Here is a 16,039-nt window from a genome sequence, read left to right on the forward strand (position 1 = left end):
AAACCCAGTAGATGAACACACCATGATGTACCATACAAGGAACTGGTATGATCGACTGTATCAGCAGAAAAGAAGGGGCAAGAATTGCACCCCAGAATAGACCAGCCGGATTTTTGTCCCAATCCAGTGAGAGGTTAAGAAAGAAAGAACTAAATACCTTCCCTTGTCCTACATATAGGAAAGAAAAGACATCTGCGATGATACCGGGGACAATGGTACCTTGAGATGGGTTAAATAAATCACCTAGGCAAACAGTGGGTGAAATACACACTGTATACAGTGTGGTGAACCATGTATTTATGTATGTGTATATATATATCTACTATATAAATGCCTAGTGGCGTGTGTGTAAAAAAAAACCAACAAGCTGCAACGCCACCTGCTGGGCAGAGTTATACACTGACATATATTTCTTGAAGGAGAAGTGACAGTCGGGAGTGGTTGGTGGTTGCCGGGGGTGACAGTGGGGAGTTTTTAACACATTTAGTAGCTTGATTTGACTAGAATGCATGAGTATCATGCACGGGTTAACTTGTAAATATATATATATATATATATATATATATATATATATATATATATATATATATATATATATATATATAATGTTTGTTTTGACGCTACCAATAAATATTGTCTGATGCGATCTATGTGGCTCCAACGCACGAAAGATAGTTAATAGCAAAGCAATAGCATCTACAAATAACAGTCAAAGCTAAATAATCAAAATAATATGCAATAATAACAAATTGAGGTACAACGATAGATACGCAGCGCACTGGATCCAGCTAACAGCCATTCAGTCCTGAAGCCTGTGGTCAAAGCAGACTGAATGATGGTTACAGTTCCTGGTTTATATACAGTTTGTGGTACATAAAAAACAGTGGTGATGTCCTAGAGTAAACAGAACAATTGTAAAAGCATTTTCCATTGGTTCAGGATTTAAGACAGTCCAGTACAATGCAGGTCATAGTGTGGTTCAAACAATGTTCTCCAAGGATGGGGGGAAACTCTCCAACTGTTGCATACATGTCTTCCCTCAGGAGCTGCCGAAATTCTGGTTCAAACCAGCCTATTTGCATTTCAAACACAATATAATTTTGAGCATTAATAATTTATCATCCATAACTAGCATACGCAGGGGCGATCGCTAAGCCAAGTGTTACAGATGTCTAATGGTAAAAAGTGGATTAGTATGATACTAAACATGATACATTTTCTATATCCTGAACCTTAGATGTCAAAGTGGTTTTAACATTATTATATTAAACTATTAAATCTATTACATTTGAATATAAAAGACTATGTGTGTTATGGCCACCAGTGCTGCATAAACTCATAGAACAGATAGAATAGGTGTTCGCCTTTAGCAGCTGCCTTTCCCGTAGAGACTCAGATGCCCCCAGGTCTTATGCTCAGAGTAGTATGAGTTTATGCATACATGGTAGCGCACAGGAATAGGAGGTTGCACACGGAGTAGCGACAGGCCAGATGTTAGCGGACTGGGCAGGGCACCAAAAGGTATGTCAGGTATAGGTAGAAAGGTCAAGGTCACAGGTTCAGGGTCCAGGGACAGGCGTAAGATCAGGGTCACTAGCAGAGGTTCAGAATTCGGGTACAACCAGTAGATCAGGGTCAGAAGCACAGGTTCAAAGTCCAGGAACAGGCAAAGGTCATACACGGGTAATCAATCTCAGGTTAAACACCAAACACAGGAACAAAGAGCAGGCAGCTGTACTGGAACAGGACGCTATAACCAGCAGTGAGGCTTAGTCCTCACTGCCTTAAATAGTACAGATGGCCAATCAGGACACAGTCCAGAATGTGTCCTCAGCTGCAGTAGAATAAATATGCAGAGCCTGCAGCCAATGGAATAGGCAGAGTGCTAGCGGTAACTTCATTTCTTAATCAGCCTTGATTGGCTGAACAAACCCAGCCTTGCACGGCTGACTCTGTCTTCCCCTGTGCGCACGCGCCCGGCTGTTTGACAGCTGGCCGGGCGCGGCGCCAGGAGCTCCCCAGTGTCCCGGTTGTTGCCCAGGCAATCGGGACGAAGATGCAGGAAATGACGTCCCGGTCGTCATAGCAACGGCCCGAAAGCCCGGAAGAGGACTCAGAGAGTCGCACCGCCGCGGCCGCCGCGACTACTAACAATGTGCTGGAACTTTATTAAGGTGAGCTATTTACAAATGTATGTGTGAGTGTAAATGTATTAATATGTGTTTATGTTAGGAACCCCTCCAGCCGGCACAACACAACCCAGAGTCTACTCTGCCAATCAGGTGTTCACTGGAGCCCCTGATGGTGGGGACAGACTGGGCTGCAGACTGACAGAGGGTCGTAAAGTGTGTACCGGCTGGGGAGAACCCAGGTAAGCGGAGTGAGGTCCACGCAGAGGTCAAGGGCCGGCAGCAAGTTACAATTCCAGTTAACAAGCCGGGGTCAAGGGTCACAGGCAAACAGGAGAAACGGTAAACAGGCCAAAGGTCAGGGTCACGGGATACACGAGCGAAGTCCAAATCCAAGCCAAGGGTCATACACGAGAGTTCAGCAGAATACAATACACAGGAACAAGAACAAGCAGGTCAGCAGACTGGGAGTCAGAAGCTATAACCCGAATGAGGTAGCAGACCTCATTGCCTTAAGTACTGACCCCAACCAATCAGCCTAGCTCTGCAAGAATACAGCCCATTGTATTAATTAGCCCGCAGACTATCTAGATGCGCACGCGCCCAGCAGTTCCCCTTGTTGGGACGCGGCGCTCTCACACTCAGCGTCCCGACCGTTGCCTAGGCCGAGCCCCCGGAAGTGACGTCCCGGTCGTCATAGCAACGGCCGGGGCGGAGGTAAGGGAGTCGCGGCGGCTGGGCACCGCCGCGGCTCGTAACAGTTTGCTAGTGTTATTGCGTAATAAGCCATTCCACGCATGCTACTCGCATATTTTCATATAAAGTCAATTAAATCCATATTTATTAATTTGAAATGACTTCATTCAATTATTTAACTTTCATAATATATATATATATATATATATATATATACACATACATACAGGGTTCACCACACTGCAAGCTGCACACTTCTATACCTCACCAGCAACCGTGTGCATCTGCACTATCAAGGAGAGATAGAGCAATACAGCAGATGTGCTCTTTATATAGAGCTAAAACAAGTCTCCAACCCTACCATAAATTCAAGTAAGCGCTTAAACGCTGCACCGATCTTGGGTGGAGGTTAGGGCAGCTCATTTCTTCCCTGGAGTTCATAGGTGACCTATCTCTTGTTCAAGACACATGAAAATGTACAGTCATGGCCCAAAGTTTTAGAATGACACAAATATTATTTTTCACAAAGTCTGCTGCTCAATTTTTATGATGGCAATTTGCATATAGTTCAGAATATCATGAGTCATAAGTGATCAGATGAATTGTAATTAATTTCAAAGTTCCTCTTTGCCATGACAATGAACTTTATCCCAAAAACAACATTTCCACTGCATTTCAGCCCTGCCACAAAAGGACCAGCTGACATCAGGTTAATGATTCTCTCATGAACACTGGTGAGTATTGACAAGGCTGGAGATCACTCTGTCATGCCGATTGAGTTAGAATAACAGACTGGAAGCTGTAATAGAAGAGTGGTGCTTGAAATCATTGGTCTTCCTCTGTTAACCATGTTTACCTGCAAGGAAACACGTGGAGTCATCATTGCTTTGCAAAAAAAAGGACTTCACAGGCATGGATATTACTGCTAGTAAAATTGCACTTAAATCAACCATTTATTGGATCATTAAGAACTTCAAGGAGTGAGGTTCAATAGTTGTGAAGAAGGCTTCAGGGCGCCCAAGAACATCCAGCAAGCGCCAGGACCGTCTTCTAAAGTTGATTCAGCTGCGGGAACCACAAGTGCAGAGCTTGCTCAGAAATGCAGCAGTTAGGTGTGAGTGCACCTGCACTCACCGTGCGGCGAAGGGGGATGGCCTGGTGTCAAGAAGGCCAGTAAAGAAGTCACTTCTCTCCAGGAAAAATATCAGGGACAGACTGATATTCTGCAAAAGGTACAGGGATTGGACTGTTGAGGACTGGGGTAAAGTAATTTTCTCTGATGAATCCCCTTTCAGATTGTTTGAGTCATCTGGAAAAACGCTTGTCTGGAGAAGGAAAGGTGAACACTACCATTCTGTGTCATGCCAACAGTAAAGCATCCTGAGACCATTCATGTGTGGGGTTGCTTCTCAGCCAAGGGAGTGGGCTCACTCACAATTTTGCCTAAGAACACAGCCATGAATAAAAATTGGTACCAAAACATCCTCTATGTCACACGCCGCTCCCTTAATCAGGTCCCGGCTCTGTGACTTTCCCTTTAAGAACCATGATTCTGCTTGCTTCTCCCTCAGACCTTACTTTCACAGGTGTTCCCAGCTACTGTGATCTGGACCACTCCCTAAACCTTATTGGTCCTGGAGCACTATATTAACCTCCCAAGGTTAGGGGCTCATTGCCTGATCTTCATGTTACTCAGTCTACCTTGTTCTAGGCTATATCTCCTACTGCTGTTACCTGTGTGCTGGACTTCTACATCTACAACCACCATACCTGGTACTTGTAGTTCCACACTGCTTAGTGAATCTCCTACGGCTGTTACCTGTGGACTTCTACATTTGCACACTGAACTGGTTCGTGAGTTGCCTATTACATCTGCACTCATATTTCTTGGCTCAACTACCTCTCTGCTCGGCTACCTGTATTCTCTACTGAACTACAATCAAGTTACCTTGTCATCTGTGGTTCTATGTTTGGCACGTCTATTCTTATTACTCTGCTGATTATTAGTTGCTGGACTGTTGTTAAGAATATATTGCCAAGCTAGTAGCCAGTTCCGTTATTCAAGTTGTGTGCGTTCAATCTTCATGCCATTGCTATTGGTTACCAACCGAACTTCTTTCGTGATTTCATTGTATTTTGTGAATTGCCGTGTACTCAGCTTGCTGAGTTGTACATATCTTATGCTGTTGCTGTTATACCATCTATCAATGTACTATATTGCAACGCTACTAACATCTTCTGTGTTTTGTTCAACCTCCACCATCCACTGCTAATAACATCTAAGTAGTGGCAAAAAGGATCCATAAAATATCCAAAGCCGTGACACTCTACGAGCAACTTCTTCCAACCATCCAAGAACAGTTTGTCGATGAACAATGCCTTTTCCAGCATGATGGAGCACCTTGCCATAAGGCAAAAGTGATAACTAAGTGGCTCGGGGATCAAAACTTCGAAATTTTAAATTTTGGGTCCACGGCCAGGAAACTCCCCAGAACTTAATCCCATTGAGAACTTGTAGTCAATCCTCAAGAGGCGGGTGGACAAACAAAAACCCACAACTTCTGACAAACTCCAAGCATTGATTAGGCAAGAATGGACGGCCATCGGTCAGTACGTAGCCCAGAAGTTGTTTGACAGCATGCCAGGGCGAATTGCAGAGGTCTGAAAAAAGAACGGTCAACACTGCAAATATTGACTCTTTGCATAAACTTAATGTAATTGTCAATGACAGCCTTTGACAGTTATGAAATGCTTGTAATTTTACTTTAGTATACCATAGCAACATCCGACAAAAAGGTCTAAAAACACTGAAGCAGCAAACTTTGTGAAAACCAATAGTTGTGTCATTCTCAAAACTTTTGGCCATGACTGTGCAATTGTCATTTCTTTACTACATACTTATGTAGCAGGAGATGGCTCTAAGCTTAAGGCAATGCCTTATCTCATATTACAATTAAATCAATATATAACACAAAATGCATTAAATATAGCTATTTTAACTTTTGCTAATGCCCTTTTACACTAAGCAGTTCCATATGAAATTCTTAACTGCACACAAACAGGCACAGAGAAGCCCCTACCTTTGTAATGTGATGATCAAGATAACATCCTCCTGCTGTGCTTAGCGGAGATAGAAGACTAATTACCATGTGCTTCTCTGGGCTCAGACGTTCATAAAAATACCAAAATTATTTTACTTTTACAGGGATGGGAAAACATCTAACCTTTCTTTGATGGTGGTGTGAATTTCTTGTTTAGATCTAATGTTTTCCTTGTGGCAGACTTAAGGGCTTCCACTTCACCCAAGCTAAGGGCAAGTTTGTCCGTAGAAGACTTTGGCTATTCAGGATCAATCCATGATGGGCTCTGTTGAACATGCCATCAATTAAAATTGGAAACAATTCTGTGACCTTGGTGATGAGATCTCTGTTTAAACCACTGACATTGGGCATACCCTTCCAAATATTTGCGGGACATCCCGACTTGCAGGCTGCAAAAGGGGAGTGTTTTATCAGTGGGTGGAGTTTTATCCAATTTTTGCACATTTGTGGGCGGAGTTTGGGCAGAATGGGGGCACAGATTATTTTGTCCCGATTCCATGATTCTAAATGTTGGGAGGAATGTGTTGAGTGCTGTGAAGAGGTAGCCAGGCCCGGCGCTACCATTAGGCAGCTTTAGGCAGCTGCCTAAGGCGCTGGGCTCAGGGGGGCATTAGTGCTGGTGTAGGTACTGTCCCTCCTACAGTCTCCCTCTCCCCTCACTCCCTGTCGGGTACAACGTCATCACCACATCCTGAAAGGGTCAGCGAGGAGCCCAGCATAGAGGAGCAGCAGCAGTCCATGTCAAGAGAATGGTAAGTAAAGAATTATGTGAAGCAGAAGGGGGGAAGCAGTGTGAAGCAAGAGGGGGAGAAGTGTGATGCAGAAGGGGGTGCAGTGTGAAGCCGGAGAGGGAGAAGTGTGAAGCAGAAGGGGTGGCAATGTAAATCAGAAGGAGGACAGTGTGAAGCGGGGGGGGGGGCAGTGTGAAGCAGAAGGGGGAGAAGTGTGAAGCAGGAGGAGGAGAAGTGTGAAGCAGGAGGGGGAGAAGTGTGAAGCAGAAGGGGGTGCAGTGTGAAGGAGGAGGAGAAGTGTGAAGCAGAAGGGGGGCAGTGTGAAGCAGGAGGGGGTGCAGTGTGAAGCAGGAGGATAAGTGTGAAGCAGGAGGGGGTGCAGTGTGAAGCAGAAGGGGGTGCAGTGTGAAGCAGGAGGATAAGTGTGAAGCAGGAGGGGGAGAAGTGTGAAGCAGAAGGGGGGCAGTGTGAAGCAGGAGGGGGAGAAGTGTGAAGCAGAAGGGGGTGCAGTGTGAAGCAGGAGGATAAGTGTGAAGCAGGAGGGGGAGAAGTGTGAAGCAGAAGGGGGGCAATGTGAAGCAGGAGGGGGAGAAGTGTGAAGCAGGAGGGGGAGAAGCGTGATGCATGGGGGTGGCAGTGTGAATCAGAAGGGGGGAGCATAAAACAGGAGGGGGAAAAGTGTGAAGCAGGAGGAGGGGCAGTGTGAAGCAGAAGGGGGGCAGTGTGAGGCAGGAGGAGGAGAATTGTGAAGCAGGAGAGGGGGCAAGAGTGAAGCAGGAGGTGGAGAAGTGTGAAGCAAGAGAGAGGGCAGTGTGAAGCAGGAGGAGGAACATTGTGATGAAGGGGGCAATGTGAAGCAGGGCGGACAGTGTGGTGCAATGTGGTGAAGGGGGCAGCAGTGTGATGACTTGTCATTTCCAGTTGGACCAATAAAGGCGAGAAGATGCCCATTGCTTTTAACAAGTGCATAATTCACAGACAAGGACTCAAATCATCACAAAAAATGGTATGTTGTCGGCTGATTGTGTCAAGTTTTTGTTCCCAAAGCTAACACTTGGATACCTCCCTTCTAGACATACTGTGTTTGTCCCTGGGCAGCAGTGGGGTTTGGACAGCGTTCTGTATCAAACATCACTGCATCTGGACTACTGGAGGAGGTAAGACTTGTCATTATTATTTTTAAAAATGTCAAGTGTGTGAGGGCCTGGAAAGTGGGTATTTGGTGTGTGTGTGGGGGGGGGGGGGTAGCTTGAAACTCTGCCTAGGGCACCTAGAGACCCTCCACCGACCCTGGAGGTAGCAATAATCATGTCATACCAGTTCCAGCAAAATTTTTCATTTTGTAAAAGCAGTATTGGATCCGGCACTAATTGGCACGATACAACATGCACTGCTCAGATCAGCTTAAAATGCTACTCTTGGGGGTATATTTACTAAGCTGCAGGTTTGAAAAAGTGGAGATGCTGCCTATAGCAACCAATCAGATTCTAGCTGTCATTTTGTAGATTGTACTAAATAAATGACTAGAATCGGTTTAGTTAGTTTAATAAATATACCTCTCAGACATAAATGTCCCTAATGTAAAGCAATCATAGATGTCAAGCAGTCCTAATCTCCTCATGGTATAAAGTAGCTGCCACACAAACCAGTGCTCACATAGGGGGGAATTCAATTGACCGCAAGATATTTTTTAATACCACATTAAGTCATTTTAACACTGTTTTTTTTATAATTTTTGAGCGGGTTAACTTTAACCGCGATTCAATTCCATTTTTAACGCTCAGTTTTTTTCATGAAACCGTCCTCTCGCGCTCTAGTAGAAGGTCTATTGAAAGGGTGATTGAGATCCTGCCGCGTTAAAAGCTATTCAATTGTTTTTTTAATGAGGCGCGTTAAATAGGCCAATATGCTCTTTTATCTCGCACCTCTTTGGGGTGTGCTAAAAATAAATTACCTAAGAAAACTATTTGAAATCATGTAGTAATAATAATAAAAAAAAAAAGATAAACTATGTTTATCAGCAATGCATAACATGTAAAAGTTGATTTTCTTAAAAAATAATGAAAAAAAAATCACTAATTTAATATATTTATGTATGTTTTTGGTACAAATATGTATGTACTAATGTGTTTTGACATGGTATAGATGATTCTATAGTAAAAAATTGTGAAATAAAAAAATATGGTAAAGAAAGAACTGTAATGTAGATATTATCAAATAGAATGGTTGTGTAATGCAATCTAATGTATGAAAATGTATGCCAGTCCTTTTTTTGTGTTGTACATTACCGTGTTAAACACTCCCCTTTTCTCCCCTATAAACTCCCAAACACCAATGAATAACGCACGGGGGCAGCGTTCCCTCTTTTTCAATTGAGTTGCACGGGTTTTAACGCTGCGTTAACTAAAAACAGTCGTTATAGCAGTTAAAAACCCATATGTTTGTTTTTTTTTGTTTTTTTTTAACACTGCGGTGGAAAAAACAAACTCGCGGTCAATTAAATACCCCCCCTAGAATTTTATAGAGAAAGGGACTCTAGTGGAAAAAATTAAAATAAGGATATCTGCAGACAGCTATGGAAGGAGGTGTTCTTTATTATCCTGTTAATGGATTTTGTTAATCCTTTGGACAATTGGTGTTGGCTGCCATGGGTTGGAAAAGTCTTGCAGGACAACAGGAATACAATTTCAGTTTATTAATTACAGAGTATCTAGCTATACAGTGACTATAAAAGAGTTTTCACCCTTGGCAATATTTACAATTTATATTCTTGCATCATGGAAGCTACTACTGATCAACAAAATTATATAATGACAAGTACTACAAGCACCAGCATGCCCAAATTGTTAATAGTAGCCTAGGTTTGCTGGTACCTGCAGTACATCAGCACCTGGGGCTAGATTTACTAAACTGCGGGTTTGAAAAAGTGGAGATGTTGCCTATGGCAACCAATCTGATTCTAGCTTTCATTTATTTAGTGCATTCTACAAAATGACAGCTAGAATCTGATTGGTTGCTATAGGCAACATCTCCACTTTTTCATACCCGCAGTTTAGTAAATATACCCCCTGGTGTCTTTATTATTTAATAAATCTATTCTATTATCCCACATCCGCCGCTGAGGATGGGAAGAGCCACGATGAAAAAAAACTGCCTTGACCAAAGTCACCAATGATCTTCTTTCAGTCAATTCCAGGGGCCATTTCTCCCTGCTATACTTCCTGGACTTTTCTGCAGCTTTTGACATCTGGATCACCCTCTCCTGCTCCACCCCATTTACACCATTGGCCTTCTTGACACCGTCCTTTCATGGTTCACCTTCCACCTCACCAACTGCTCCTTCTCTAGTTCGTCCTCCACATCTATCCTTCAACTAGGAGTTCCACAGGGTTCTGTTCTGACCTCTAGTCTTTCTGTTTACACCACCTCCTTGGGTGAACTCATGACTTCCTTTGGCCTCCAGTACCAGTAACTTCAATTTGAAAAACCTACTTAATATAGATACTCTATTTATTCTTATTTAAGAGTGTAAGTGCATGGAGAGTACCAACTCTAACTTTCATCTCCTAATCTTTCCATTGCTTCCTCTCTTGGTTATTCGGTTGCCTCTTTGCCATCTCCTCCTGGATGGCCTTACGCTTTCTCAAACTTAACATGGCCAAAACTGAATTCACTGTCTTCTCTCCATCAAGAGTCTTCTCCCCTCCCAACCTATCTATCACTGTTAACAACACCACTCTCTCACCTCTGTTCCCCAACTCCACTATTGACTCCTTCCTCTCCTTTGACCCCCACAGGCAATATCTTACCCAATACTGTCGCTTTCAGTTCCGCAACATTGCCCGCATCCGCCCCTTCCTATCCCAGAATGCCACCAAAACTCTTATCCACTCACTGATCATTTCTCGTCTCAACTACTGCAGCCTTCTCGTTACTGGCCTCCTCCGCTCCCATCTCACTCCTCCAGGCCCGGCGCTCCCATTAGGCAAGGTTAGGCACTTGCCTAGGGCGCCGTGCTCTGGAGGGCGCCACAGAATTCCAAAATTCTTTAAAACTGTGCGGCGACCGCTGACCATACCTGTCACGGCCGCCGCACAGCATTCAGATGCACGGGGGGGGGGGGGGGGGAGAGGCTATTTTGTCACCACCGCCGCCTCTCTGCTCCGTCTGCTCCCCTCCACTCACTAGTGTTCAGTGAGTGGAGGGGAGGAGACGGAGCAGAGAGGCGGCGGTGGTGAGACAAGTTAAGGGGAGGAGGGAGGAGGGAGGCAGCGATTTTTACGGGGGGGGGGGCGCCGCTTTTTAAAAAAATGCCTAGGGCGCCGTGGACCCTAGGACCCTGCACTCCTCTTCGATATATTCTTAATGCTGCAGCTAGACTTATCTTCCTCTCTCACAGCTCCCCTTCCCCTACAGAAACCTCAAACTATTCACCCTCACACACAAGGCCCTCTCCAACCTCCTCTTCTTATACTCTCCCTCCCGTCCTCTGTGATCGACCAATGAACATCGCATTTTCTCCCCTTACATCTCACTCCCGAATCCAAGATTTCTCCCAGGCTGCCCTCCACCAATTGAACGATCTCCCTCATTCTATCAGACTACCCCTAGTCTGTGCAACTTCAAATGGGTATTGAAAACACACCTATTACAAGTCTGCGATTAAAAAGTTTTTTTAATATTTATTTATATTTATGTGATATATTTTTGGCTTCTGAACACGAGTGACTCCCAATTTTGCATATCACCATGTTTTTCTGCAAAACATGTATTTATGAATGTCATTTTTTTCAGATTCTTTAAAATAATAAATATATTCTGCCTACATTTATTATAAAACATTGCCTTAAATTAATGCAGTCGGTAGTATAGAACGTTGCAATTCAGTTCTTGTCATAAAACTTCCCCCTGTCCAGTGCCCGGTTAAGGTCCACATGGGCCTGGAGCCGAAATTTACAAAGGGCCTAAACCCCATACTGTCTAAAGGAACATTGTACACACACAACAACTGCAACCTACAACTACAAGGTGAGCTGGCGAAGGTGGAACCAAATGCAACAGGTGCAAGACAGATTTGCCCTGTGCCGGCTGATTTTAACCCCTACCTACCACCACATACACACCCACAGTACATATACATTCATAGATTCTTAAAAAATATTTAAAAGCTGTTTTATTGCACAATGGCAACACATACGCGTTAATACCATTAGCACATTCAGTCTATCTTAAAGAAACATTTTAAAACAAGTTTTAAAACTGTTTTGGAACTGATTGGATATGCAAGACACAACTTGTTAATATGTGGAGATCTTAACATTGTATGCATGGTACTTGGCCAGCAACAAGGTTACACCAAATTACCATGTTTTCACTGTGAATGGGATAGCAGAGCTAAAAACTTACATTGGCAAAAAAACAATTGGCCAGCTCGAAAAAGTTTAGAAATTGGAAAAAATAATGTCATCAAATCCAGTTTAGGAGATCCAAATAAAGTTTTACTTCCACCTCTACATATAAAATTAGCACTGATTAAACAATTTGTAAAAGCACTGTCTAAAGATGGAGAAACTTTCAAATATCTTTGCACCAAATTCCCTAACATATCCGATGCTAAACTGAAGGAAAGCATTTTTAGAGGCCCTGACATTAGAAAGTTAATAAAAGATAAACATTTTGGGTGTGTAATGAATATTGTGGAACTTTCGATGTGGACGTCGTTAAAACAAGTGATTTCAAAATTTTTAGGCAATGTCAAGGATTCAAACTACAAAGAAATTGTCAGGGAAATTCTTAATAGTTACAGAAACCTTGGCTGCGGTATGAGTTTAAAGGTACATTTTTTGAATTCCTACATTGAGCATTTCCCGAATAATCTCAGAGACTACAGTGAAGAACAGGGTGATCGGTTGCACCAAGATGTTAAAGATGTAGAAAGAAGATACCAGGGTGGTTGGGACGTCAGCATGATGCCTGACTACTGCTGGATGATACACAGAGACGACACAGAAAAAAACCTCTAAGTGAAAAGCGACAAAACAAAGCTTGAAGACAATTTTTATTTTTAAATAATTATGGTTTTGTTTCGATTATTGTTTGATTTTATTGCTATTTTATTATGTAATTAAGACAAAAACACAGTGATATCATCTACACTTCTTCGTATTTCACAATATGTCAAGAACAATTAAACTTCTTGTTTTTTCTTAAAAATGTATGTAACCCCCTTTTAGGTAAATGTGGTAAAAAAAAATCATATACTATTTTTTGATGTACACAGGAGTATAATTAAGAATATAAAAGTATTACTAAAATTGAGAATTATACTCACTGTTAATTTCCTTTCCTTGAAATACTCCATGGCAGCCCTTACAGTGGGTTAATCCCTAATCATCTAGTGTAGACAGGAAGAATTTTGTCCCACCTGGCTTATATATGAAGGTAGCTCCTCTTCTTCCCCAGTGGCTTTCGTAACTTCCCAAGCCGTCCTATAACATAACTGTCAGAACAAGGGTGGGAAAATATAGGGCTGCCATGGAGTATTTCAAGGAAAGGAAATTAACAGTGAGTATAATTCTCAATTTTCCTTTCCTTACTCCATGGCAGCCCTTACAATGGGATATACCAAAGCAGTACCATAATCGGGAGGGCAATAAAACCAACACCTTAATAAGGTCAAACAGAAAATTTATTCACAGCGCTTGCTGGAGAATCTTTCTCCCAAACTGTGTCTCCTTAGAGACTGAAACATCAAGAAGATAATGCTTAGAGAAAGTGTGCATCAACGACCATCCGGCTGCCTTACAGATGCCATTTGCTGATGCATGGGTTCTAAGTGCCCAGGAGGTCGCTACCGCCCTAGTTGAATGCGCCTTCAGTATCCTAGGTACTTCATGCCCTTTTCCCCCTGTAGGCCTGTGCAATCACTTCTCTGATCCACTTTGCCAATGTGGGTTTGGAAGGGGCATGTCCTTTGCGAGGACCTTCAGGAAGTCCAAATAGTTGCTTTGTCTTCCTAAGATTTTTTGTGTTGATAATGTAGCTCTCACCACATTTAGAGTATGGAGACGTGTTTCCTCACTATTAGTGGGATGAGGGTAGAGAGATGGCAGAATCAATTCTTGCTTGAAGTGGAAGGAAGATACAACCTTGGGTAGACACTCCGGATTCGTCCTCAAAATTACTTTATCTTCATAGATATTCAGGAAGGGTTCTTCACGCCATAAAGCATATATGACCCCTATTCGAGGAGCCGAAGTGATTGCCACCAGAAGAGCACCTTCAGAGTCAGCTACCTGAGAGATATGTCTTGCAAGGGTTCAGAAGGATAAGCTGTTAAGGCGTCCAAGACAATATTAAGGTCCCAAGGGGCTAAGAATGGTTTCAGCCTCGGTCATAACCTCTTCAGTGCCTGAAAAAACTGGAAGACGAGACCTTGAGATGATAACTTGATATCAAGAAGGATGCTAAGAGCAGATAGTTGCACCTTTTAATGTAGCAGGTGCTAGTCCTTTAACAAAACCATCTTTGAAAAACTCTAACACATCCGGCACACTGCAGATATGGAATCCTTCGCCATGTCCCCTGCCCAACAAATTAATTTTTCCAAATTCTGTAATAAATCATGGAGGATTTCTTTTTCCTGGCCTGAATTAGAATGTCTATTACTTCATCTGAGACACCTTTGGATTTCAGTAATTGCCTCTCAGTTTCCACGCCATCAAACTCAGGGAGTTTTGAATTGGATGTAAAACTTGACCCTGATGTATGAAGTCTGGCCTGACCGGTAACGGCCATGGATGTTCCAGCAACATTCTCTGTGCTACAGCGAACCAGGGAAACCTCGGCCATGCCGGGAGGACTGCAATCACCTCCACCTTCTCTTTCCTTATTTTGCCGAGTACCTGAGGAATGACATCTCAGAAACTGCTGGTGATGAGGTGTGATTGGAATATGGAAATATGCATCTTTTAAGTCTATTTCCACTGCCTTGAGAATTGTGTTGACAGATTCCATCCGGAAATGTCTTGCTCGCACATAGCAGTTGAGAGCCCTTACATCTAGCACTGTCCTGAAGGCACCTGATGGTTTCTGGACGAGGAATAGTCTGGAATAGAACCCCATGTTTTCCTGACTTGACGGTACTGGTACATTAGCTTTTGTTTTCACCAGGCCTCTTAGGCTTTCCTACAATGCCTGCTGTTCTAGGAAGGATGAATGACTTCTTGACTGAATAAACTTGTTTCCTACAGGGTAGGTATGGAATTCTATGGCATAGCCCTTGGTAAATATCTCCTGGACCCGCTCGTCTTGTGTGGTCTGAATCCAAACTTTTTGCAAAGCATGATATCCTGCCGCCCACTGGAGCTAGTGGAGACTGGATCTGTAGATAGTCATTGGATCTTTGCTGTCCTTGTTTCCCCCTTTTTGGTCTGAAGGACCGAAAGGACTGTCTTGCCATATTATCCTGATGCCTAGAATATTGTCTCCCTGGCCTATAGGCACGGGCCTCCTTGAACTGTTGGTTTGGAGAATAAGAGAGAAAACGTCTTACCTTTCTGTCCTGTGGTAGACGATTGGCATTGCCACTTGCAATCCTCTGCATTAGATTATCCAGTTTTTCAGCAAACAAGAAACTGCCTTCATACAGAAGCGTTGTCAGACGGCTCTTGGATTGATGATCTGCCACCCACGGACGTAGCTTGAGCGCCCTTCTTGCTACAACCACCAAGGTCATGCACCTGGAAGAAAAAACAATCGTATCCAACGAATCTTCACACAGGATATCAATGCTGTTCTGCATAACCTCTAAGGATTTAAGAAGATACAATCTATTTATCTTATCCTTAATGTATGTATGTATGTATGTATGTATGTATGTAGAGTACTGGCCCACAGCCTCAGGGCTCTAGATACCGAAGCCATGGCTATCCCAGACTTTACACATCTCCTCAGGCATAACTCTAATTTCCTGAAGGAAGTCTCCTTTCTCCTATCCATAGCATCCTTTAATGGACCCCCATCACCCCACAGGAGAGTGGTCTTTGAGGATAAACGTGGGACTACTCTGAAAATCCCGCTCGTAAAGCATTACGAGCAAAATCTGCATCAGCTGATGCAAAAACATTAAACTGATAAAATTTTGCAAAGGTATGGACAGAGGACCAGGTGGCTGCCCTGCAAAGCTGGTCTGCAGAAGCTCCATTCTTTGCTGCCCACGAAGCCCCTACCGATCTGGTGGAATGGGCTGTAAGTCTCTCCGGCACAGGACGGCTAGCCTTTATATATGCTAGTCTGATGGTAGACGTAATCCATCTAGCGATGGATTGTTTTGAGGCTGGCCAGCCTCTCTTATTAGCGTCATAAAGGACAAAAAGAGAAT

This window comes from Mixophyes fleayi, chromosome 10, assembly GCF_038048845.1.
Source record: "Mixophyes fleayi isolate aMixFle1 chromosome 10, aMixFle1.hap1, whole genome shotgun sequence".
NCBI lineage: Eukaryota > Metazoa > Chordata > Amphibia > Anura > Limnodynastidae > Mixophyes > Mixophyes fleayi.